At 41.7% G+C, this 26,989-nt stretch overlaps 1 pseudogene; it reads left to right on the forward strand.

Annotated features, from left to right (window-relative positions):
• The first annotated feature begins 171 nt into the window (after window positions 1-171).
• Window positions 172-13,752, forward strand: LOC135508814 (RNA-binding protein 28-like; annotated as a pseudogene).
• The last annotated feature ends 13,237 nt before the right edge of the window (window positions 13,753-26,989 follow it).

The following is a 26,989-nucleotide window of genomic DNA, read 5'->3' on the forward strand; positions in this document are numbered from 1 at the left end:
CTGATGTCTAAAGTTTTCTTACATGAATACAATGCCAAAAAAGAAGCAGCACTGTTTCTGGGTGGTCATTACAAAAGGAGTAATTTGAGTTGATGTTTTCCTTAAACTTCTTCATATAGTGGTTGGCAGGATAATATTTATGAATCATTTTAAAGGAAACTTCCTTAAACAATGTCAGCCCTAACAATTCTCGTCCGGAGTCTGCCAGTAGATTCATCTCACTACCGCTTGGAGGAGATATTCTCTGAGATTGGACCTGTGAAGCACTGTTTTATTGTCAAGGGAAAAGGTGAAACAGCTACTAGTTACATGACATTTGTCATCTTTGTAAAATTGTGCTGATCTCAATGTCATTCAGACCATGTCCTGCTTTGTAATAGTATTAAAGAATATGTGTGAAAAGACAACTCTGACACATGGTCCCTACAGGTGAAGACAAATTTTGGGGGTTTGGGTACGTCACCTACTCCATGTAGGAGGATGCACAGCCCGTGGTTAGAGAGGTGAAAGACTATGATGGACAGAAGATCAACGTGTCGATGGCCAAGAAGAAACTAAATGACAAGAAAAAGGGACCAACGGGTATAAAAGACCTATGTGGATGCTTAGCTGTTACTTAGCTAGATGCCTACCTTCCATTTCTCATGGGGAAGTTAGAGGATCAAACATGTGTGGTCTTGTCTTCTACACAGCTACAGCACCAAAAGAACCAGTTTCACAAAAATGCCATAAATCTCAAGGAGCTTTAAAGAAAAACCGAAGGAAAGCCAGACTAATCACCAGGAATCTCAGTTTCAAGGTTTGACACACAGACACACTAGTGATGCGCGGGCCAGCTTTTCACCTGCCCTCAACTGCTAACAACCCATCCACAACTGCCTGACACTGTGATAAAGTTCAAATCTGAGGCCTGCACCCAGGGTTGGATTTAGGCGACATGGGCAGCCGCCCAGGGCAGCATGGGGTGCATGCACAAAATAATATTCTGGTGACATTTGCGGAATCAATTTCCTATCGCTCATTTGCACATCACTTCAATGATATGTCACCGTGTGGGACTGTAGGTCAATTGACTGTAGGAGTGGGCACCCTGATTCTAGTTTGTGAGCTAGGCAGGCTACTGCCTGGGAAGGTCTCCCACTCAGAAATACAAGATGGGGCAGGGGTAGGTTGACCTCATGGTCTCCCCACTGGAAGCCCGAGGTAGGGGGAGCAGGGGAATCTATCAAAAAGTGCACCTCTAACTTTGTACGGTACAAATGCATTTAGTAATGCAATTTAGTTTGTGTTTTTCTTGTTTTTGAAGTGCAATAATATAATCAGGTTCTCTTCTTTATAAGTGTGTTATTCTATTTGTGTGATATAGCATTTGTGCAATTTTGTTGTATTTATTTTTTGTTAGCAATAGGGTAATAGTGAAATAATTTGATTCTCTTTTTTATATGTATTTATATACAATTTGTTTCTATTCGTCTTTGTTTATACTTTTTGATATTTGAGTCTTTTTGTGTATATTTTTATGTTTATAGTTTAAAATGTTATGATAAAAAAAAAAGTTTTCCCGAATGTCTGAATAAATTTACAATTAGTGCAGAATGATTTATTTATTTATTTTTTGGGGCGGGGGGGGTTGCCCAGGGAGCCATACAAGTTAGAACCGCCACTGCCTGCACTTATCTATAACCCGAAAATATAGAAAATGTGCTGCACAGTCAGAGATGGCCGAATTCGTTTTTGACGGGCCTTTTTTAGATAGGCTTATGTTTTTGCTTATCGTTTCCAACATTTTAGGCGTAGTCAACTTGTCTATAATTTGATACATGCAGCTTCTCTTCTATCATTACTTGTTGCCCTAGAAGACTAAATAAACCCTTGCTCATCAGAATGTCATAGATTGATATAATTGATAGTTTTTCTCTTTCCTCTTTCATCTCTGCTTCTCTCCTGCAGCAAAGATGTTTAGGGACCAGGGAGAAAATGCAATGTTTTTCTATACTAAATTTCCAAGTGGCATCAGTGACTGGTTTTAAGGAAATTAGTAGCTGTTAAAATGACCCAACATGTTTTTTTTATAAGATTTCATATTTTATGATACTGATGAAGATGACGCCTTTCACAAATTTGCTTTTTTCTCTAGATGCTGAAAGAAAGAGATCATATTTCCTCACTCCTGATCCAGAGTAAAAAGATTACATTTGGTGTATAATTTTACTGCAAGAATGCTAAATTCTGAGGGAGTTAATATTATTTTAGACATTGTGAGAGGTTGAATTTGTATAGTTCTTTGCAATCATTTCACAATCTTCTTTTTACCACTTAATTTAATCTTTCCCAATCATTAGTATACTGTTCTGGCCCTCTCTTCTATTTATTTTAACTCTCTTTTATCTTATTGAATGAAAAGCTGACCATGTTGCCTCAGTGGATCATCATTAACTTTTTTTGCCCAAGTTCCCCAAAGCGTTTCACAATTGGTGTGTATTTGGTGCACGCTACAGCTAGGCCATGAAGTTTAGGCTTAGGCTACGTACCAACAGCAGATAAAAAATAATGAAAGAAAAACCTAAATGTAGCTCATAGATATGATTGCACAATAATTATACTAAGTGTACAAACCATTAGGAACACCTGCTCTTTCCATGACACAGATTTGACCAGGTGAAAGCTGTGGTCCCTTATTGATGTCACTTGTCAAATCCATTTCAATCACTGCAGATGAAAGGGAGGAGAAAGGTTAAAGAAGGATGTTTAAGCCTTGAGACAATTGAGACATGTATGTGTGCCATTCAGAGGGTGAATGGGCAAGACAAAATATTTAAGTGCCTTTGAACGGGGTAAGGTAGTCGGTGCCAACCGCACTGGTTTGAGTGTGTCAAGAACTGCAACGCTGCTGGGTTTTTCACACTCAACAGTTTCCCGTGTGTATCAATAATGGGTCACCACCCAAAGGACATCCAGCCAACTTGACACAACTGTGGGAAGCATTGGCGTCAACATGGGCCAGCATCACTGTGGAATGCTTTCGAAACCTTGTAGAGTCCATGTCCCAATTAATTGAGGCTGTTCTGAGGGCAAAAGGGGGTGAAACTCAATATTAGGAAGTTGTTCCTATTGTCTTGTTCACGGTGTACATTTGTGGATTTTTAATGCATTGTTTTCTCTTTATTCAACCTCCCCGCCACCCATCCGCCTTTCATCAACACAATATTTAATTGCTCTAAACCTGCCCACTCCACTGATATAACCGCGGGGATTGTGGGTTACGAGTCAACCCTTGCATAACTAACAGACAAACTGTCTTTTCCTTTGGCCTCCCCTTTGTTCGAGGATGCTTTGTCTGCAGTTAGTTGTTAATGTTTGTCTTGTGTTCCCACAGTGCTCTGAGGATGATCTGAAGCAGACCTTTGCCAAGTTTGGGACAGTTCTGGAGGCTAACATCCCCCTTAAACCAGGTACAGACTTCAACTTGAGAGAATCACCACCCAACCCCACTAAGCACTGTTGAGCCTTTGTGGATCTAGTTGCGCAAAGACAACTACAGAGTCAGTAACATGTTTTCTATCTGGTGTCTGACTATTCCTCACTCTGTTTACCTTTCCGTGTGTGTTTCATCAGATGGAAAGATGCGTGGCTTTGCGTTTTTCCAGTTTAAGAATGTCTTGGAGGCAGGAAAGACCTTGAACGCAATAAACCTAAAGGATATCAAATGTGAGACACCTTAACCTGGTGTGTGTGTTTAGGAATTGAAAAGGGGAACAACTTCTTAATTAAAAGTTGAATTGACAGAGACAGACCTATGTATATGTGAAGACATATGTTCCTCTAAGAGGTTTGCGCAAAATCTATAAGGGCTGATCTAAATACTCTTACCATATCGGTTTGTTGTTTCACCCTTCTGTGCCCCGGTGCCAAAACATCCGATCAAGGTGGAGACCTTGGGGTTGAATAGACTATACATTTGTAACATCTTAATCATTTAAGGACACCTATGGTTATTGCTCAGGGGCCCAGATACCATTTACTGAGGCCTGCTTTATGGTGACCTCTGGCCTGAGAGAGGGTACCTAGAGGCCAAATTCCAATAGAGAATATTCATAAGAAAATAGCATTCTTAACAGTGTGTGAGACCTTTTTCTGCCCTGTGAATATCTCTGATAAAGATGAGGCACATCTCAATAGTCTAATGTGGCTTCATCTGCTGCAATCAAGTCGTTCTCTGCTCTGTCTTTTACAGGAAGGCAGGTAGCTATTGATTGGGCTGTGGCTAAAGACAAGTTTGTCGCTACTCAGCCAGGAGCTAAGAAAGTGGAAAAGGTCACAGCAGAGAAACCGGCACCTGAAAGTGACTGAAGAGGAGGAGGAAGAAGTAGAAAAGAACAAGTATGAGCTTTTGCTGTATTTTTTATCTCTATTTCTGCATGTCCTCAGTTTGAGATGGGCTGTAAAGATGTAGACCTTGACCTGATGTAATTAAGAAATAAGGCATGAGAACCTAGGGAGTATCGTGTGATTAACTGCCGACTATGGGCTGTTTGAAGACCCAACACAGCTCGGGGGGTCAGGGGAAATAGCCCATAGGAGGGTGCTATTCACGATCATTCATTTTTTAGAAAATGGTTACCAACATATATTTTTAAAGATGAATGACATGTTTTCATAAATGAAAATGAGCAAATTTGTTTAATTTCGTCCTTCCACCAAACGATATAGTCCGGGCAAAAGCCAGTTGTTAGTTCTGAGATTCCGAAGTAGCGAGCGAAACAAGCTTTGTCTATTCCAAACATTCCAAGCAAAAAAGGTTGCCATGCAGGTTTGCTACTTCTTTGCTAGTTAGCCAACTAAAGCTAACACACAATCAAATCAAGCACCTGAAATGACAACAGACATTTGTTCTATGTTTGTTTCTATTGCTAGTTCTTTTGATATATCCATTAAAATGATCCTGATAAATGTATTCGTCTGGCTCAGAGATTGCCAGTCATGTTTATTCTCTCCTATGGAAGGGTGGAGATTGCCAAAAATAACTAATGTTTTTGCACATGTCGGAAAAGCAAGCAGCAAGATTTAGACAAACCCCAACTGTTACAAACCAATTACTAGCCTAGTAGAATGAGTTAATAATGTGTCAACCTTTTTCCAGGGGAGATTAAGTTTATAGATTTCCTGGCTGGGCTGTAGGACAGTGAATCTGCATTGATAATTCAAATTGAACTGTTAACTGGCAGTTAACCAATCAGGATCCAAACAACCCATTTTATGTCTAAATTGGTCTTCTTTGGCCAGTCTTTGGTTCTGAGGACTGCAGTATTGCAGCCAGGATATTGTTGAAGTGTTGTGTTTAATAGTTCTTCTTTCTACAGAGTTTGCTCCAAGTCAGCTCAGCATCAGAGGAGGAGGGTGTTGAGGAGAATGACGATGCAGAGTCTCAGGAGGCAGATGACGACAAAAGGGATCTTGGGTCTGATGAAGACGACGATGAAGATGATGACAGTGAGGATTCTGGTATGAAACGGTTGTCTTTTCTCTTGATGAAATATCAGTGTGTATGTTCCAGGTTGCCCTCTGTTTGAGCACCCCAAACACTCTGGCTCTCTCTGGCTCTCTCTGGCTGTGGCTCTGGCTCTCTCTGTCTTTGGCTCTCTCTGGCTCACTCTGGCTGTGGCTCTGTCTCTCTCTGGCTCACTCTGGCTGTGGCTCTGTCTCTCTCTGGCTCACTCTGGCTGTGGCTCTGTCTCTCTCTCTGTCTCTGGCTCACTCTGGCTCACTCTGGCTCACTCTGGCTCACTCTGGCTCACTCTGGCTCTCTCTGGCTAACTCTGGCTCACTCTGGCTCTCTCTGGCTCACTCTGGCTCACTCTGGCTCTCTCTGGCTCACTCTGGCTGTGGCTCTGGCTCTCTCTGGCTCACTCTGGCTCACTCCGGCTCTCTCTCGCTCACTCTGGCTGTGGCTCTGGCTCTCTCTGTCTCTGGCTCTCTCTGGCTCACTCTGGCTCTCTCTGGCTCACGCTGGCTGTGGCTCTGTCTCTCTCTGTCTCTGGCTCTCTCTGGCTCACTCTGGCTCTCTCTGGCTCACTCTGGCTGTGGCTCTGTCTCTCTCTGTCTCTGGCTCTCTCTGGCTCTCTCTGGCTGTGGCTCTGTCTCTCTCTGTCTCTGGCTCTCTCTGGCTCACTCTGGCTGTGGCTCTGGCTCTCTCTGTCTCTGGCTCTCTCTGGCTCACTCTGGCTGTGGCTCTGGCTCTCTCTGTCTCTGGCTCACTCTGGCTCTCTCTGTCTCACCCTGGCTCACTCTGGCTGTGGCTCTGGCTCTCTCTGTCTCTGGCGCTCTCTGTCTCTGGCTCTCTCTGGCTCACTCTGGCTGTGGCTCTGGCTCTCTCTGTCTCTGGCTCTCTCTGGCTCACTCTGGCTGTGGCTCTGGCTCTCTCTGTCTCTGGCTCACTCTGGCTCTCTCTGTCTCACCCTGGCTCTCTCTGGCTCACTCTGGCTGTGGCTCTGGCTCTCTCTGGCTCTGGCTCTCTCTGGCTCTGGCTCTCTCTGGCTCTGAATCTCTGGCTCTGACTCTCTCTGGCTCTGACTCTCTCTGGCTCTGACTCTCTCTGGTTCTGGCTCGCTCTGGCTCTGGCTCTCTCTCTGGCTCTGGCTCTGGCTCTCTCTCTGGCTCTAGCACTCTCTGGCTCTGGCGCTGGCTCTCTCTGGCTCGCTCTGGCTCTATTTGGCTCACTCTAGCTCTCTCTGGCTCACTCTGGCTGTGGCTCGGGCTCTCTTTGTCTCTGTCTGTCTCTGGCTTGCTCTGCTCTCTCTGGCTCTGGCTCGCTCTGGTCTGCTCTGGTTCTCTCGCTCTCTCTAGCTCTCTGGCTCTGGCGCTGGCTCTCTCTGGCTCTGGCTCTGGCTCGCGCTGACTCTCTCTGGCTCTGACTCTGGCTCTGGCTCTCTCTGGCTCTGGCTCTCTCTGACTCTGGCTCTCTCTGGCTCTCTCTGGCCCTGGCTCTCTCTGGCTCTCTCTGGCTCTGGCTCTCTCTGGCTCTCTCTGACTCTGGCTCTGGCTCTCTCTGGCTCTCGCTCTCTCTGGCTCTCGCTCTCTCTGGCTCTTGCTCTCTCTGTCGATCATGCAGCCAAGAGAAAGCCCCTCCCATCAGACGTCAATGAGGGCAAAACCGTCTTTATCAGGAACCTGTCATTTGATATGGAGGAGGAGGGCTTGGAGGAGGTGTTACTGCAATATGGAGAACTGAAGTACATCAAAATCTGCCTACACCTAGACACTGAACACTCTAAAGGTATAGTCCTGGCTCCAACACAACCTCATTCTCTTTCTAGCTCTGTCCCCTGCCCAAACCTAAACAATGGCCTGAAATGATGCCAGTCAGATAATAGATGTCTACATGTTAACATTGAATCATGACTGTGTTGGTTGGTAATGGTTGTTGAGGTCTTGTGTCGTCAGTGTGCGTTTTTTTGAGGAAGGCTAACACTCTCCTTCTGTGTTAGTTTGAGGACCAAGCTACGGGACTTGAATGTGTTTGTATCCAAGACCCGCTTGTGTGTCCACAACCTGCCCAAGTCTGTAGACAGCAAACAACTAGGACAACTCGGACTCTCAACTAGGACTCTGTCTGAAAGCTGCTGGAGCTGGCAAGGGGGTCCTCATTACCGAGGTAAGACACTACTAGCACATTTTCATAGCTGTTTCCATCCCAGTCAAATCTGTAAATAGGTCCTCATCTCTCTGGGTCAGTGGTTCCCAAACTTTCTATAGTCCCGTACCTTTTCAAACCTCCAACCTCCAGCTGGGTACCCCCCTCTAGCACCAGGGTCAGCGCACTCTCAAATGTTGTTTTTTGCCATCATTGTAAGCCTGCCACACACACACACACACACACACACAATACGATACATTTATTAAACATAAGAATGAGTACGTTTTTGTCACAACCCAGCTCTGGGGAAGTGACAAAGAGCTCTAATAAGACCAGGTCACAAATAATAATATAATAATAATCAATTATTTTGCTCTTAACCATCTTACATATAAAACCTTATTTGTTAATAACACATTGTGAATAACTCACCACATGTTACAAGGGTGTGCATCCTTTCAAGCACATAACTCTGTAATATTGGGTTGTATTGGAGAGTCTGTCTTAAGTAATTTTCCACACACAGTCTGTGCCTGAATTTAGTTTTCATGCTAGTCAGTGCCGAGTATCCAATTTCACATAGGTACGTGGTTGCAAAGGGCATCAGTGTCTTAACAGTGAGATTTGCCAAGGCAGGATACTCTGAGCGCAGCACAATTCAGAAATCTGGCAGTGGCTTCTGATTAAATTACATTTTCGCAGAACCGCTTGTTGCAATGTCCATGAGGCTCTCTTCAGGGATGCAAACTCGTCACCTTTCGGCAAAATTCGCTGTTTTGAATCCAAAATAGGTGACCTATGTGATTTGTGTAGATCTGATTGAGAAAGGTTTTGGAGGGGGGGGGCTTTAGATCAGACTACTGGCTGTAAGCGAATGAGTGATGCTCGTTTGGAACAATACTGGCTTGTATCCAAGAAGTTTGGTAGGGAGGGGGGCTTTGGATCAGACTTCTGGCTGTAAGTGAACGAGTGATGTGCGTTTGGAGCAATACTGGCTGTATCCAAGGCTCCAATCTTAACAGCAGAATACTGCAGGTGACTAAAGAGAGAAGAGACAACCAAATTGCAAATTACAGCACCAGTGGGTGCTCTGGAAAGACAGCAGAGAGTAGAAATGCAGTTTTCCATTTATATCAGCTTGACTCCTGAACGATACCGAAGAGGTAGGTGAGAAGCCTGACCACGGAGACAGGGGTGAGAAGGTGATGAAGCATACTTCATGAGCTGTAACCGAAAACAACTGGCATTTGGAAGTTTTAAGGTGAGGGAGAAAGTGTGGTGGAACAAGTATTGTTAGCATTTTAAGTAATGTTATCTTGCTAGCAGGATCGAATTCTCCGTTAGCTAAGTTAACCAGAGAAACCTATAGAGGTGAAAGGAACACCACACACTTTCCCTCTTTCTCACTTTTTCAGTACAGTGGATAAAAATGGGTATTCCAGGTGTACTGTGCCTGAAAGAGATCAATTGTGCCAACAAAAGGGTTGGTGCTCTGCTGCTGGCACATTGTACATTTTCTGCCTGTGGACATCTGTTCTACGGTGTAGTAACCTTCAGTGTAGCCCAACGATATTGCTTTTGTTGAACTTGACAGTACCAGTGTGTGAGTGAGGGGGGATTATTACATTTTTTTACTTGGTGAACGTTATTTTTGCACACGTAGCCTTGTGCACAGATCAATGTCTACTATAGTGGCCTCTATAATAGAGCAAAAATAAATGCCTGTTTGTTTCATTCTATTTCTACTTTAGAAGTTTTTTTCCCAAGTGTAATATTTAGATGTGTGTGTGTGGTCACATGGTTCTATTATAAAGGCTGTCATGGCTAACTGCAATATTAGTGTATTGTTTTTTTCTCAAGACTTGAGTGTCATTTGCAGTAAAGTCTAGGCAACATTAACCACTTTTTATTTTACACCCACAGACGGATCATGTAGATCATATTCTTTGTTGCTTAATTATTTAAAACTTGCATTTCCCCCTAGCAGGGATTTTTAGCATGTTTCAGTGCAACAAAAAATTGTCACCTTTTTGGGCCCTCACCAGTTTGCATCCCTGTCTCTTGTTCAGATATTGGTATGTAGACTGGAGGCAGGGCATGAAAGAGATAACGAATCCAGTTGTTTGTGTCATCTGTTTCAGGAAAGTACCTGCGTAATTGCGCACCCAACTCACTCAGGTGCTTCGCTATAACACATTTGACATTGTCCGCAAGCTTGAGTTCATTTGCACACAAAAAATCATACAATGATGGAAAGACTGGGGCTGTCCTTGTTAAAGCAGACAGGGAAGAGCTCCAACTTCTTAATTATAGCCTCAATTTTGTCCCACACATTGAATATAGTTGCGGAGAGTCCCTGTAATCCTAGATTCTGATCATTCAGGCGAGAAAAACATCACCCAGATACGTCAGTCGTGTGAAAAACTTGTCATTGTGCAAGTGGTCAGACAAATGAAAATTATGGTTAGTAAAGAAAACTTTATTAAGCTCGTCTCTCAATTATTTAAAAAGTGTCAATACTTTGCACCTTGATAACCAGAGTACTTCTGTATGTTGTAGAAGCATAGTGCAGAAAATACACGAGAGTTCAGGGGCCTTGCTTTAACAAAGTAAACTATTTTCACTGTAGTGTTCAAAATGTCATTCAAGCTGTCAGGCATTCCCTTGGCAGCAAGAGCCTCTCGGTGAATGCTGCAGTGCACCCAAGTGGCGTCGGGAGCAACTACTTGCACGCGTGTTACCACTCCACTATGTCTCCATGTCATGGCTTTTGCGCCATCAGTACAGATACCAACATGAGCAGAAGCAACATTTGGCTACATATGGACCATTAGTGGAATTCCCACGAGAGGGTAACGGTTAATGTGATTGGATGTTAATTATTTGACCAGGCTACCTGTATCTGACATTGTGTTGTTATTTCGCTGAATACTAGATGGTTTCATTTTTGGGGGGGGGCAGTGACACAAGGCTACTCAGGCGAGAAAAAAACCTTACCCAAATGTATAGCCCCGTTGGAAAATATATATTGTCTGTTTGAAAATGTGAAGGAAAAAAACATGTAAAAAAAAAAAAAAAAAAAAAATGGATCACATTTTTATTTGGCATACCCCAATGGCATTGCAACCCAGGTTTGGAATACCTGCTCTGGGTGAACTATTAGTGACCACCAGGGGGCACTACAGTGCCCCTTAACTTTTTGTTCTAATGGTTTCTTCTTCCTCCTTTTCTTCAGTCACTTTCAGGTGCCACATTTTTTTGTTTTACAGCCTGAGTTCAAAATGTATTAAATTGACCCACCCATCATGTCAGTGTAATTATGTTTTTAGAAATGTTTACAAATTAATTAAAAATTAAAAGCTGAAAAGTCTTGCCAATAAGTATTCAACCCCTTTGTTATGGCCAGCCTAAATAAGTGCAGGAGTAAACATGTGCTTAACAAGTCACATAATAAGTTGCATGGCCTCACTGTGATGATTTTTGAATGACTACCTCATCTCTGTATCCCACATCTATAAAATGATCTGTAAGGTCCCTCAGTAGAGCAGTGAATTTCAAACAGATTGAACCAGAAAGATCAGGGAGATTTTCCAATGCCTCACCAAGAAGGGCACCTATTGGTAGATGGATAAAACAATTAGGCCAATGGTGACTTAAAACAGAGTTTAATGCCTGTGATAGGAGAAAACTGAGGATGTATCAACAACATTGTAGTGACTCCACAATGCTAACCTAATCAACAGAGTGAAAAGAAGGAACACAGGACAGAACAAAAATATTCCAAAACATGCAGCCTGTTTACAACAAGGTACTAAAGTAATAGTGCAGAGCAATAAACTTTTTTGTCCTGAATAGAAAGTGTTGTGTTTGGGGGAAAATCCAATCCAATACATTACTGAGTACCATTTTCCATATTTTCAAGCATAGTGGTGGCTGAATCATGTTATGGGTATGATTTGTAATCGTTAAGGACTGGGGAGTTTTTCAGGATAAAAAATAAACGGAATGGAGCTAAGCACAGGCAAAATCCTAGAGGAAAACCTGGTTCAGTCTGCTTTCCACTAGACACTGGCAGATTAATTCACCTTTCAACAGGACAAAAACCTAAAACATCTACACTGGCCTTGTTTACCAAAAAGACAGTGAATGTTTCTGAGTGGCCGAGTTACAGTTTTGACTTAAACCTGCTTAAAAATCTATGGATGTCTGGCAATACTCAACAACTAATTTTACAGAATTTAAAAAATAATAATGGGAAAAAATTGCACAATCCAAGTGTGGAAAGCTCTCCAAGACTTACCCAGAAAGACTCACAACTGTAATCGCTGCCAAAGGTGATTCTAACATGTACCAACTCAGGTACCTTTCTAATTACTGGGGTTTTCTGTTTTTTTTTTACATACCAATGTTAGACTTTTTCTTCCTCTTTGACATTTCAGTATTTTGTGCAGATTGTTGATGGAAAAAATGACATGAAATTCATTTTAATCCCACTTTGTAACAAGAAAATGTGGAAAAAGTAAAGGGGTGTGAATATTTTCTGAAGGCACTGTATTGTCCTATGAAGCTGCTCTGTCCATGTTGAATGGCCTTTAATTTGTCTCTTTACAACCTCTTTCCGCAATTGACTCTTTGTTTACTATTTGCTTCTCTCCCCCTTTCTTTTCCTCACCATCTCTATCTGTATGCCCCCCCTCTCTCTCACTATCTTTCTCTCTCCAGTGCAGGGTGATGTATGATAAGAAGCCAGAGTGGGGTCAGGTATTAGGCCGGTCGCTAGGTTACGGCTTTGTTCAGCTCCAAGATCATGAACACGCACTGAAGACACTACGACACCTCAACAATAACCCTGACATCTACGGCAACACCAAGGTGTGTTTGTGTGGCGCTGTGTCTTTGTTGATCTATCTGTGTGTGTGTATGCATGTCCTTAACCTTGTACTCGACAGAGTGCAGCTGTGTTTGAGAGGGTGAATGGCAGGTTATGTTTCAGGATGTTGTCTTTGGCTCTCAGTAGCTGATGTCAGTAATTGCATTCATTTTATCTCTGAACAATATTGCGTCTGGACTCAAACATCCTAGTCATCAATGTTTATTGTTCCTGAGGAATGTAAAGAGAATGTTGAATTGCACGTACACTCATTTGGTTTGGCAACCTACAGCATCTGATCAATATTGACGGTCTTCCTAAATGATGAGAATGTGTTATTGAGAAGAGTATTCACAGGTTGTTGCCTTTTTCCTTGAGTGATTTACGTTGTCTGTCCACAGAGACCCATTGTTGAGTTCTCTCTTGAAGATGGAAGGAAGCTGAAGATTAAAGAAATGCGACAACAACACAAGTCAAGTTGTGTCTTCTCTGCTGTTTATGTTGGTGTGTGATGATGGTTAAGATTAAGAGTAACACATTTTCCTGTCTCCATGGATTCCAGGAGTGTTTTAAGGGGAATGGCCCTATGGGAAGAGGGAAGATGCAGCCGCAGTCAGGAGGCAGGCTTGGACCTCAGAAGGGTGTGTCTAAACCCCAGAGTAACATGGTAACCAAGGAGTGGTCAGCGACGACCCAGACACAGTCGGCACCATCCAGTCAGGGCAGAAAGGATGGAGGTATGACGCTCTACATTTCTGCCCTAACCCTGAATATAACACACACACAGCTCATGGAAAGAAACGAAGGAAGGTTCTATCCCTACCTTCTCACCGTGGCCCAAAGATAAGGTAACACACACACACACACACACACGGTACCTATGACATTGTAACCCATACTACATGGTATAATTTTGGTCCTGCAGGATGCGTGATAAGGGAAAGCCTGCTCAGCCTAAGAAGCCCAGGATCGGTTCCAGCAGGACAGGAAGGAACGTCACTGGAGAAACCTACACAGCTATGCACACAAACACACACAAACATTACCCATGTCTGCATGTCGTGGCCCCAGGATCATGTAGTACATTCAACTGTCTTCATTGGTTTTCCAGAGCACCTTAGGGGCCAAGAGGCGGGTTAGGAGCCGAGAGGATGACCGCTTTGACAATCTGGTTGAACAATACAAGAGGAAACTGATGGGCGGCAACAAGACTGCAACCATCAAGAAGAACAAGTGGTTCAACAGTTAAATGTGTGAGATGCCATTTTTTGCCATAATCAAAGAAACCTTTCCTTATGTTGGTTTCGACATCATTTACATTTTGAAACAAAGATTTATGATGGTTGAAATGTTGGTGTAACATTCACCCATGAACTGTGTAGAATTAGAGTCCTGCATATTACTGTCCGTGTATGTCTGTGTCCTCACGTTATACACAACTTGTGGTGTGCCATCCCAGTGGTAAAACGTGGGGTGTCCGAGTAGTCACTTCCTGAATTAACTCTGACAGAGGTTTGAAGCAGTGTTAAAAAAACAATGTGTGGGTTTGTTTAGTACGACAAACATGTTCAGAACAGATGCTGATGTTTTACTCTACTTTGCTTTATGTTCATGTAAACTATTGGTGAGAATAATGTAAAGAATATCAGAGATTTGAGAAATGTAAATCTCTGGCATTTTTATTAAAGAACTTGCAAAGACGGAGACAGTTTTAGTTTCTCTATATTTCATATGGTAAGTGGTCATCTGTGATATAAGAAAATGTTAATGTATCGATACATTTTGGAAACACCCACGCAATGTTCATGTGTAAAGTTTGATATACTGTACATGTACCTCTCCCAGCCTCCCATTTCTGGACATGTTGATGTACTCTGTGTAAAGGTATTGGTGTGTTCAATAAATGTTCATCTTTGATCAAGGTAATGTTCTACCTCAGACCAGTTTCTAGAGTTTGGGAAATGTTGGATTGTAGAAACACTGTCACACCCACAATGTTGATTGCATATTTGGTAATGTTTGCTGACCCTGTTCTTCTTACCCACGCACTGGCCTAGTCAAGGGGAAATTCCGACCCACGTTAAGCGCCTGTAAATGGAAGGTAATTCCTTTTTTTATGTACTTTTCTCTGTATTCTTTAACTTAAAGGAAAACAACACCTAAAAAATATATTTTGCTATTTGTTTCATTAGGCCATTGTTGACATAGACCCAAAATGTTTTGCTTATCAGCAATCAAGTTTAAGATGCACTATATATACAAAGTATGTGGACATCCCTTAATTTGACTATTTCAGCCACACCTTTGCTGACAGGTGTATAAAATCAAGAACACAGCCATGCAATCTCCATAGACAAACACTGGCATTAGAATGGCCTTACTGAAGAGCTTAGTGACTTTCAATGTGGCACAGTCATAGGATGCACCTTTACAACAAGTCAGTTCGTAAAATTTCTGGTCTAGGTCCATTTGTTCCATTGAATGGCAAATTTATTAACGTTACGGCATACAATGATGTTCGAGACCAATTCTGTGCTTCCAACTTTGTGGCAACAGTTTGAGGAAGGCCCTTTCCTGTTTCAGCATGACAATGCCCCTGTGCACAAAGCAAGGTCCATACAGAAATTGTTTGTAGAGATCGGTGTGGAAGGACTTGACTGGCCTGCACAGAGCCCTGATCTCAATCCATTGAACACCTCGGGGATGAATTGGAACACCGACTGCGAGCCAAGCGTACTTCGCCCAACATCAGTGCCCAACTTGAATGGAAGCAAGTCCTCGCAGCAATGTTCCAACATCTAGTGGAAAGCCTTCCCAGAAGAGTGGGGGCTGTTTGTAGCAGCAAAGGCGGGGGAGCAACTCCAAATTCATTCCCATGATTGTGGAATGAGATGTTAGACGAGCAGGTGTCCACATACATACACTACATGACCAAAAGTAACTTTCAAAATACAAAAATCATCCCGTGTGAAGCAAAAGGCATCATACAGGGATGATTTCTGTATTTTGAAAGTTACGTATCTTGAATACTTGATTTAGAACGTCTCATGTTGTTTGCTGGAGTCAAGATTCGACATGTCATATCTTTAGCCAGTCTTGCGACATAATGGATCCATTTGGCCATTCGAACACCAGTGCGCTAAAATTCTGTGTTCAGCTAAGCAGCTAGCTAGCCAGCTAGCCAAGCAGAGAGGTAGCTAGTTATTTTGCTTTACATAGCCTGGCTTACTGATATTTAGGCCAAGTCAAAAAGTGTTGTTTCAGGTGCATGTCTTTCACGACACTCGTTGGTTACAAGCGGCAACTTTGTTTCATCATAGAATTGTAAAGAGGCATAGTTACCGTGTGTTCTAGATCTGAATGCCCGTTTTTAGTCAGCTGTTGTACAACATACATTATACAACTAGCTAGTTTTAACTTTTCATGTCAACTGTTATTTCTGAACTGGGCATCATTACTTGACCTCTAAACTCTGTAAAATATATTTGAACAGATATGACTCTTTTTCTGTCATGACCGTAATTAATCGACATCAATGCCCGGCAAGCCTGTGTTTCTAGCACAACCATTGTCGAGTATTGGTGCAAAATCAGATCATTACGCACAGACTTTATCTATAAGTACTTTTAACCATGTCTGTTCCATCATTGTTTCGCCTAGCTGGCCAAGAATAAAAATTTAGCTATCGAATAACAAATTAGACCTAGCCCAAAATATACACGTCTTGCGTGTATGAGACTGTAACGTGACATTATATTGAATGATTGGACACATTCACACTGCCTAATAACCTCCTTGTCCAACGATTAAACAAATCATTGGGCAGCCTAATAACCTCCTTGTCCAACGATTAAACAAATCATTGGGCAGCCTAATAACCTCCTTGTCCAACGATTAAACAAATCATTGGGCAGCCTAATAACCTCCTTGTCCAACGATTAAACAAATCATTGGGCAGCCTAATAACCTCCTTTTCCAACGATTAAACAAATCATTGGGCAGCCTGATTGGTGCCACTTTTTCCCCAGCCCCAGCTAACACACCTGATTCCAATAACCAACTTGGGGTGGCAGTGTAGCCTAGTGGTTAGAGCATTGGACCGGTAACCGGTAGGTTGCAAGTTCAAATCCCCGAGCTGACAAGGTACAAAATCTGTCATTCTGCCCCTGAACAGGCAGTTAACCCACTGTTAACTAGGCCGTCATTGAAAATAAGAATTTGTTCTTAACTGACTTGCCTAGTAAAATAAAGGTAAAAAAATAAAAATAAATCATGGTCTTAAAGTTTAGAATGCAATTAGTTTAATCATGTGTGATTATTTATAGGGCTGGGGGAAAGTGTGATACCAATCAGGCACCAGAGAACAGGAGTTGCCATCCCTGATCTATGTCTACATCTGTGCTCGAGACATTCCAGAATCAATTGCTCATGTTTTGCTTTCCCTTCTCCAGCCTCAGAATTGTTGTTAAAAGTGGTGGGCCTACAACCAAACATGTAAAAAAGGGAAGTTTGTGTCGGCAACAAAAACCTTGTGTGAGAAATAATACTTGTGCATTCTTTATCTAGTACAGTTGAAGTCGGAAGTTTACATGCACCTAGGTTGGAGTCATTAAAACTTGTTTTTCAACCACTCCGCAAATTTCTTGTTAACCTGTTAAATCTATGGGGGCGCTATTTCATTATTGGATAAAAAAACGTGCCCGTTTTAAGCGCAATATTTTGTCACAAAAAGATGCTCAACTATGCATATAATTGACAGCTTTGGAAAGAGAACACTCTGACGTTTCCAAAACTGCGAAGATATTGTCTGTGAGTGCCCCAGAACTGATGCTACAGGCGAAACCAAGATGAAACTTCAAACAGGAAATGAGCAGGATTTTTGAGGCTCTGTTTTTCATTGTCTCCTTATATGGCTGTGAATGTGCAAGGAATGAGCCTGCCCAATTTATCGTTTCCCCAAGGTGTCTGCAGCATTGTGACGTATTTGTAGGCATATCATTGGAAGATTGACCATAAGAGACTACATTTGCCAGGTGTCCGCCCGGTGTCCTCCGTCGAAATTGGTGCGTCATCTTCAACTGCACGTCTTTTTCCAAGCGATTCACAGGAGACAGTAGACATTCACGAACGATATATCAATGAAGAGATATGTGAAAAACACCTTGAGGATTGATTCTAAACAGCGTTTGCCGTGTTTCAGTCGATATTATGGAGTTAATCTGGAAAACAGTTCGCCGTTTTGATGACTGAATTTTTGTTTCTTTTGGTACCCAAACGTGATGTACAAAACGGAGCGATTTCTCCTACACAAAGAATCTTTCAGGAAAAACTGAACATTTGCTATGTAACTGGGAGTCTCCTCATTGAAAACATCCGAAGTTCTTCAAAGGTAAATTATTTTATTTGAATCCTTTTCTGTTTTTTGTGCAAATGTTGCGCGCTAAATGCTACGCTAAATGCTACTCTAGCTATCAATACTCTTACACAAATGCTTGTTTTGCTATGGTTCAAAAGCATATTTTGAAAATCTGAGATGACAGTGTTGTTAACAAAAGGCTAAGCTTGAGAGCTAGCACATTCATTTAATTTCATTTGCGATTTTCATAAATAGTTAATGTTACATTATGCTAATGAGCTTGAGGCTATAACTGGATACAGGTTTTTTTCATAGCCAAACGTGAACAAAACGGAGCGATTTGTCCTACACAAATAATATTTTTTGAAAAACTGAACATTTGCTATCTAACTGAGAGTCTCCTCATTGAAAACATCCGAAGTTCTTCAAAGGTAAATGATTTTATTGGAATGATTTTCTTGTTTTTGTGAAAATGTTGCTGGCTGAATTCTAGGCTTATAGCTATGCTAGCTATCAATACTCTTACACAAATGCTTGTTTAGCTATGGTTGAAAAGCATATTTTGAAAATCTGAGATGACAGTGTTGTTAACAAAAGTCTAAGCTTGAGAGCAAATATATTTATTTCATTTCATTTGCGATTTTCATGAATAGTTAACGTTGCGTTATGCTAATGAGCCTGAGGCTATAAATTGGATCCCGGATCCGGGATTGCTCGGCGCAAGAAGTTAACAAACTCTAGTTTTGGCAAGTCGGTTAGGACATCTACATTGTGCATGACAAGTAATTTTTCCAACAATTGTTTACAGATTATTTCACTTATAATTCACTACATCACAATTCCAGTTGGTCAGAAGTTTACATACACTAAGTTGACTATGCCTTTAAACAGCTTGGAAAATTCCATAAAATTATGTCATGGGGACAAAGATCGTACTTTTTGGAGAAATGTCCTCTGGTCTGATGAAACAAAAATAGGACTGTTTGGCCACAATGACCATCATTATGTTTGGAAGAAAAAGGGGGAGGCTTGCAAGCCGAAGAACCACATCCCAACTGTGAAGCACAGTGGTAGCAGTATCATGTTGTGGGGGTGCTTTGTTGCAGGAGGGACTGGTGCAGTTCACAAAATAGATGGCATCATGAGCAAGGAAAAGTATGTGGATATATTGAAGCAACATCTCAAGACATCAGTCAGGAAGTTAAAGCTTGGTCGCAAATGGGTCTTCAAAATGGACAATGACCCCAAGCATACTTCCAAAGTTGTGGCAAAATGGCTTAAGGATAACAAAGTCAAGGTGTTGGAGTGGCCATCACAAAGCCCTGACCTCAGTTCTATAGAAAATTTGTGGCCCGAACTGAAAAAGCGTGTGCAAGCAAGGAGGCCTACAAACCTGACTCAGTTACACCAGATCTTCAACACGGGGGCCCCTCAAGGGGTGCGTGCTCAGCCCCCTCCTGCACTCCCTGTTCATTCATGACTGCACGACTCCAACACCATCATTAAGTTTGCCAATGAAGAGGCCCGAGCACGCCTCCGTTCTCATCGACAGGGCTGTAGTGGAGCAGGTTGAGAGCTTCAAGTTCCTTGGTGTCCACATCAACAACAAACTATCAAGGTGCAAACACACCAAGACAGTCGTGAAGAGGGCACAACAAAGCCTATTCTCCCTCAGGAGACTGAAAAGATTTGGCAAGGGTCCTCAGATTCTAAAAAAGTTCTACAGCTGCACCATCGAGAGCATCCTGACTGGTTGTGTCACTGCCTGGTATGGCAACTGCTCGGCCTCTGACTGTAAGGCACAACAGAGGGCAGTGTGTATGACCCAGTACATTACTGGGGCCAAGCTTCCTGCCATACAGGACCTCTACACCAGGCGGTGTCAGAGGAAAGCCCTAAAAATTGTCAGACTCCAGCCACCATAGTCATAGCCTTTTCTCTCAGCTAACGCACGGCACGCTGTACCGGAGCGCTAAGTCAAGGTCCAAAAGGCTTCTAAACAGCTTCTACCCCCAATCCATAAGACTCCTGAACAGCTAATCAGATGGCTACCCAGACTATTTACACCCCCCTCTTTTATGATGCTGCTACTCTCTGTTTATTTTCTATGCATAGTCACTTTAACTCTACCTACATGTACATATTACCTCGACTAACCGGTGCCCCCGCACATTGATTCTGTACTGGTACCCCCTGTGTATAGCCTTGCTATTGTTATTTTACTGCTGCTTTTTAATTATTTGTTTAAAAAAAATTGTAGTTGTCTATTTTTTACTTAACACTTATTTTTCTTAAAGCTGCATTGTTGGTTAAGGGCTTGTTAGTAAGTATTCCACTGGAAGGTCTAAACGTGGTGTGTTTGGCGCCTTTGACAAATAACATTTGATTTGGGAAGTGGAGGAAGCGTCAGCTACAGATGAAGAGCTAAGAGAGGCGAGAAATTCTATTCAGAGTGGGTGTTATAGCAAATTAACTGTGTGTAATCGGACAATTAATCCTAAGGGGAACACGCATTGTTTTGCCACAGTCGAGGTCTCGAGCCTTCGCTCACCAGGGACATTGGGGCACTGTAGGCACAAAACAACATCTCAGGAGTAAAGTATGGTGGCCGGGCATGGACAGGGCTGCAGAGAGACAAGTCAAGTCATGCCATGGTTGTCAGATTGTAGCACGACCAGATATGCCAGAACCGCTGAGACCCACAGCGCTGCCTGATGGGCCGTGGCAGGACATCGCCACTGATCGATTGGGTCCACTACACTCAAAACTAGTAGTTGTATACTAATACAGCAGATATTATGAATATTATATCATGCAATCTACTACTGCAGAAAAGGTGATTAATAGTCTGGAGACTATTTTCAGTCATCATGGTCTACCATTAACAATCGATCTGATTGTGGCCCACAGTACATGTCATCCCAGTTCCAGAACTTCTGTCTGGAAAATGGGATACAGCATGTAAAAACTATGCCAGAGAGTCCAAACCAGAGACTATTTGTGAGGGATCATCACAAAGACCACAGACACCCAAGCCAGTCAGGCATCACAGACAAATGAAACTGCCACAGAAGTAAACAGACTTTGTCACTCAGTGGTGATTTTAGCATGCATATCTTGGTGGGACAAAAAAACAAAAAGTGGGATGCGTGCCAGCAAAGCCAATACACAACACAACACTAAACAATACATTATTTGCACTATAATGGTGACAAAAGGTGCCCACAAAGTGTTAGGGCCTACATAAAGTTGTCCCAACTGCAGAGTCCCAACAGCAGTCCCAACACCTTTCCACTGCTACACCTGACTATTAGCAGAGCCTTGTCTGGCAGTGAAACTGTTCATTCTGCCTCATTTACTGCCTTTTAAGAAAATATGGCTGACTTGCTGAAACTAATGTGTTTTCTACTGACAATTGAGATGTAAAAACTATGTCATAATGGGATGACCAGCAGATAAGAGGCAATCTGTAATTTGATTAAGACATTAATGAGCGAGCTAGGACAGAAGATCTCTTTGTTTCTTGTAACCTAGAACAAGCATCTCTGTTTTGTCCGAATTTAAAAGTAGAAAGTTTGAAGCCATCCACTTCCTTATGTCTGAAACACAGGCTTCAAGGGAGGGCAATTTTGGGGTTTCACCATGTTTCATTGAAATGTACAGCTGTGTGTCATCTGCATAGCAGTGAAAGTTAACATTATGTTTTCGAATGACAAGGTAAAATATATAGTGAAAACAATAGTGGTCCTAAAACGGAACCTTGAGGAACACCGAAATTTACAGTTGATTTGTCAGAGGACAAACCATCTACAGAGACAAACTGAGATCTTTCCGACAGATAAGATCTAAACCAGGCTAGAACTTGTCCGTGTAGACCAATTTGGGTTTCCAATCTCTCCAAAAGAATGTGGTGATCGATGGTATCAAAAGCAGCACTAAGGTCTAGGAGCACGAGGACAGATGCAAAGCCTCGGTCTGAGGCCATTAAAAGGTCATTTACCACCTTCACAAGTGCTGTCTCAGTGCTATGATGGGGTCTAAAACCAGACTGAAGCATTTCATATACACTGTTTGTCTTCATGAAGGCAGTGAGTTGCTGCGCAACAGCCTTTTCAAAACAATTGAAACAACAAGGTGTCAAAAAAATTGAGAGGAATGGAAGATTCGATATAGGCCGGTAGTTTTTTATATTTTCTGGGTCAAGGTTTGGCTTTTTCAAGAGAGGCTTTATTACTGCCACTTTTAGTGGGTTTGGTACACATCCGGTGGATAGAGAGCCGTTTATTATGTTCAACATAGGAGGGCCATGCACAGGAAGCAGCTCTTTCAGTAGTTTAGTTGGAATAGGGTCCAGTATGCAGCTTGAAGGTTTAGAGGCCATGATTATTTTCATTATTGTGTCAAGAGATATGTACTAAAACACTAATATAGTACACTAAGTCAGAACCATAGGATATATAAAAGGAGCATATAAGCAGACAATGAAAGCTCTTAAAATATTTGATGGTTACATTTCTCAAAAACAAAAACATGTGCACCACCTAGTCAGAACAGTAGGCGAAATGAAGAGGTGAAAATAGACCAAATGATTACGTTGAGGCACGTGGGCTACTAACAGCTTTCTACACAACAGACAGTTAGAATTACTTTCAGTATACATATCTCCCTGGTATACATATCTCCCTGGTATACATATCTCCCTGGTATACATATCTCCCTGGTATACATATCTCCCTGGTATACATATTACATCATTTATGCAGCAGCATACAATACATTTTTTGACACCTTGTTGTGCTGTGCTCACTTGAACAGAAAGGTGGCACAACGGTCATTTGTGGGCAAATTCTGTCATCAAACTTTGTCATCAAAGTTTGTCATTCTCTGGATTTATGGAGCTTTCAAGACAAATGGGAACTCAAAGAAAAACATGATGACTGCTATTTAAGAAAGCTACTCTAGATATAACGTGATTTGACTGCATTTTATATATGGCCAATAACATTGAGCCTTCTCGGATGGGCACTTGTAATGTAACTCTATGGCAGGACCCAAGGGGCTTCAATTTTCGAGCTCTACTGGCGGTGACGTATGACATAGTGTCCCCATGAATGACAGAAAACTGAGCCAATCACGGCGCAACGCTCCGTGTATTCTGCTGGCTTGCCCCACCACCACAGAAAGCATTTTGGAGCTGCCTTACTCACAAACACGGTCTCTTTTTTTTAATGTTGCTTTATTAACTCAGTGATATATATATATATACAGTGCCTTGCGAAAGTATTCGGCCCCCTTGAACTTTGCGACCTTTTGCCACATTTCAGGCTTCAAACATAAAGATATAAAACTGTATTTTTTTGTGAAGAATCAACAACAAGTGGGACACAATCATGAAGTGGTATGACATTTATTGGATATTTCAAACTTTTTTAACAAATCAAAAACTGAAAAATTGGGCGTGCAAAATTATTCAGCCCCTTTACTTTCAGTGCAGCAAACTCTCTCCAGAAGTTCAGCGAGGATCTCTGAATGTTCCAATGTTGACCTAAATGACTAATGATGATAAATACAATCCACCTGTGTGTAATCAAGTCTACGTATAAATGCACCTGCACTGTGATAGTCTCAGAGGTCCGTTAAAGCGCAGAGAGCATCATGAAGAACAAGGAACACACCAGGCAGGTCCGAGATACTGTTGTGAAGAAGTTTAAAGCAGGATTTGGATACAAAAAGATTTCCCAAGCTTTAAACATCCCAAGGAGCACTGTGCAAGCGATAATATTGAAATGGAAGGAGTATCAGACCACTGCAAATCTACCAAGACCTGGCCGTCCCTCTAAACTTTCAGCTCATACAAGGAGAAGACTGATCAGAGATGCAGCCAAGAGTCCCATGATCACTCTGGATGAACTGCAGAGATCTACAGCTGAGGTGGGAGACTCTGTCCATAGGACAACAATCAGTCCTATATTGCACAAATCTGGCCTTTATGGAAGTGGCAAGAAGAAAGCCATTTCTTAAAGATATCCATAAAAAGTGTTGTTTAAAGTTTGCCACAAGCCACCTGGGAGACACACCAAACATGTGGAAGAAGGTGCTCTGGTCAGATGAAACCAAAATTGAACTTTTTGGCAACAATGCAAAACGTTATGTTTGGCGTAAAAGCAACACAGCTCATCACAATGAACACACCATCCCCACTGTCAAACATGGTGGTGGCAGCATCATGGTTTGGGCCTGCTTTTCTTCAGCAGGGACAGGGAAGATGGTTAAAATTGATGGGAAGATGGATGGAGCCAAATACAGGACCATTCTGGAAGAAAACATGATGGAGTCTGCAAAAGACCTGAGACTGGGACGGAGATTTGTCTTCCAACAAGACAATGATCCAAATCATAAAGCAAAATCTACAATGGAATGGTTCAAAAATAAACATATCCAGGTGTTAGAATGGCCAGACCTGAATCCAATCGAGAATCTGTGGAAAGAACTGAAAACTGCTGTTCAACAATGCTCTCCATCCAACCTCACTGAGCTCGAGCTGTTTTGCAAGGAGGAATGGGAAAAAATTTCAGTCTCTCGATGTGCAAAACTGATAGAGACATACCCCAAGCGACTTACAGCTGTAATCGCAGCAAAAGGTGGCGCTACCAAGTATTAACTTAAGGGGGCTGAATAATTTTGCACGCCCAATTTTCCAGTTTTTGATTTGTTAAAGTTTGAAATATCCAATAAATGTCGTTCCACTTCATGATTGTGTCCCACTTGTTGTTGATTCTTCACAAAAAATACAGTTTTATATCTTTATGTTTGAAGCCTGAAATGTGGCAAAAGGCCGCAAAGTTCAAGGGGGCCGAATGCTTTCGCAAGGCACTGTATATTTTGCATTGTTTGCAAACTGATATGTGACACGTATTAATCTCAAAATAACATGCAAAACAGGCAAACCCCCAAAAGAAAGGGTCTGCCCCACCTGCCTTAAATGATGGGTCGCCACTGTAAATAATCACCCTGCACAGCAAGAGGTAAAGAAAACCAGTATAAACTGAAAAATGACAAGTACAAAAGACTAATGCGAAGACTCTGAATGTTTGAGTTATGTTGTGAAAAATGTGCAGAATGTTTTGTTTCAAAAAAATCTAAATAAATAGATGATAATAAAAGTTTGTTTTGCTTAGAAGTAAGCTTAAAAAGGAAAGTCCATTAGGAGAACAGAAATAATAAGATATTGAACATATTTCAGTTATTTATTGGTAACACAAAGGTTGTTATACAGGGAAAGAATGAGTGTTGTTGTTTATGTCATGATGACATCGAAGTTCATATTCAAGTAAAGGGGGGATGTCGTGTATTGATGTGATATATGATGTCATCAGTAAAGTAGTGGGGGGGGTGTGTTACACAGACAGTGATGGAGTAACATCTTGAAGTTAACTCTGACTCTGGTTGATGTAATTCAGTATAATATCCTAACTTAGCACAAGTTGTAAGTTTAGGATTGAACAATACCCACATACATTTATAACTGTTACTGACTTCAGTGTTAGTTTCCTTACATTTTGCATCATTCCATTACATTGCTCGTTTAGATTTCTTTCCTCTGCCACGTTTGTGTGGTTGTTCCTAAGGATAGTTAGCAATAGTGGATCATATTAGGCTAATGTATTACAAGTTGTGCAATCATTTAGGACATGTAGCCTATCTGAATAAAAAAACTCCCAGCTCAGATTAGGTTTTAGGATGATGTTAGACATTGCCCAGACAAACTCTGAGCCAGGAGTAAAATCAACTCATAAATGTGTCTCAGCTGGTAATCATGAAAGTCTGAAGTATTGCAAAGGAAATCTAGTGATGACGCTAATTGACCAAGTTGCAAATGAATGGTGAATGTGACTGTACATCAAATGTGGCAATGGTAATACTTGTCGTGTCTTTGGAAATGCCGGATTAAGTGATATGACATGCTATTCTATGAAATAATTTCTCCGTAATTAATATCACCTGATTGAGCTAATCATGTAAATGTAATTAACTAGAGTCCGGCACTACGAAAGAATATTATAGAGCTGTTATCTTCCGAATAAACTCTTAAAGACCAAGAAATTTTTTACATCAATAGCAGTCAATATCAATCGTCGTCTTAATTCAGACTCATCTGAAAGTTGTAAATTCTTGGTTATCTGCACGAACCCTGGCTAACAATTTGAATCAGCAATACAAAATTGGGTTTAATTATTTATTTACTAAATACCTAACTAATCACACAGAATTACACATACACATAATTAAATCATAACTTGATTACAAATTACGTCATAAAGGAAAACGTCCCTAGCGGGCGGAACAGATATGACAGCTTGTTGCACAAAATAAAAGGGGCTGGGTTTGAGTGAAAGAGCGGGAAGACTGAGGAACAAAGAGAAAAAGCTGTGCTATCGTAAATACAGTATCTTATGCATTCTAAATTACCACCCATTTGGAAAAGGAAAATGCAATAAATATTTACTATGAGCTGCCCTTCGGGAAGATTAGTGGTAGGTGGAAGGCCGTGTTGCCAACCCGAGTCATTTGAAAAATGTCTCTGGTGGCAATTGGTTACGTTGTAGTAACGTCATTGGGTGATAAACGGGATACTCTGTCTGTTCCTTTCTAACCCTCGTTGCATCTGCTGTTGCTAACTCAACGGCTAGGAGGTATCACTTCTGTAGTGAATAAGAGTTCAAAGTTCATACCATTCGCAACCAAAGCTCACGCTGATGTTGACTTCGTTCTGTAGTTATTATCTGAACCATTCTGACATAGGATCGTCATCCTACATCCTCAGAACATGAGGTTATATTGTCGTCAAGGGCTTATATAAGAAGGGAGAGGAGGGAGTGTTTGAAAAGTTTTATAGCTCATGTCCCTTCACAGGGGCGGGCCACTGATTGAGTCCTATTTTATGAGCTGACAAGGTACAAATCTGTCATTCTGCCCCTGAACAGGCAGTTAACCCACTGTTCCTAGGCAGTTATTGAAAATAAGAATTTGTTCCTAACTGACTTGCCTTGCCTATAACGGTAAAAAAATATTTATGACTGTCATAACCTACCCCCCAGGCCAACATCATGACATACTTTAATTTAATTTT

Source organism: Oncorhynchus masou, chromosome 22 (genome assembly GCF_036934945.1).
Source record: "Oncorhynchus masou masou isolate Uvic2021 chromosome 22, UVic_Omas_1.1, whole genome shotgun sequence".
In the NCBI taxonomy this organism is placed as follows: Eukaryota; Metazoa; Chordata; class Actinopteri; order Salmoniformes; family Salmonidae; genus Oncorhynchus; species Oncorhynchus masou.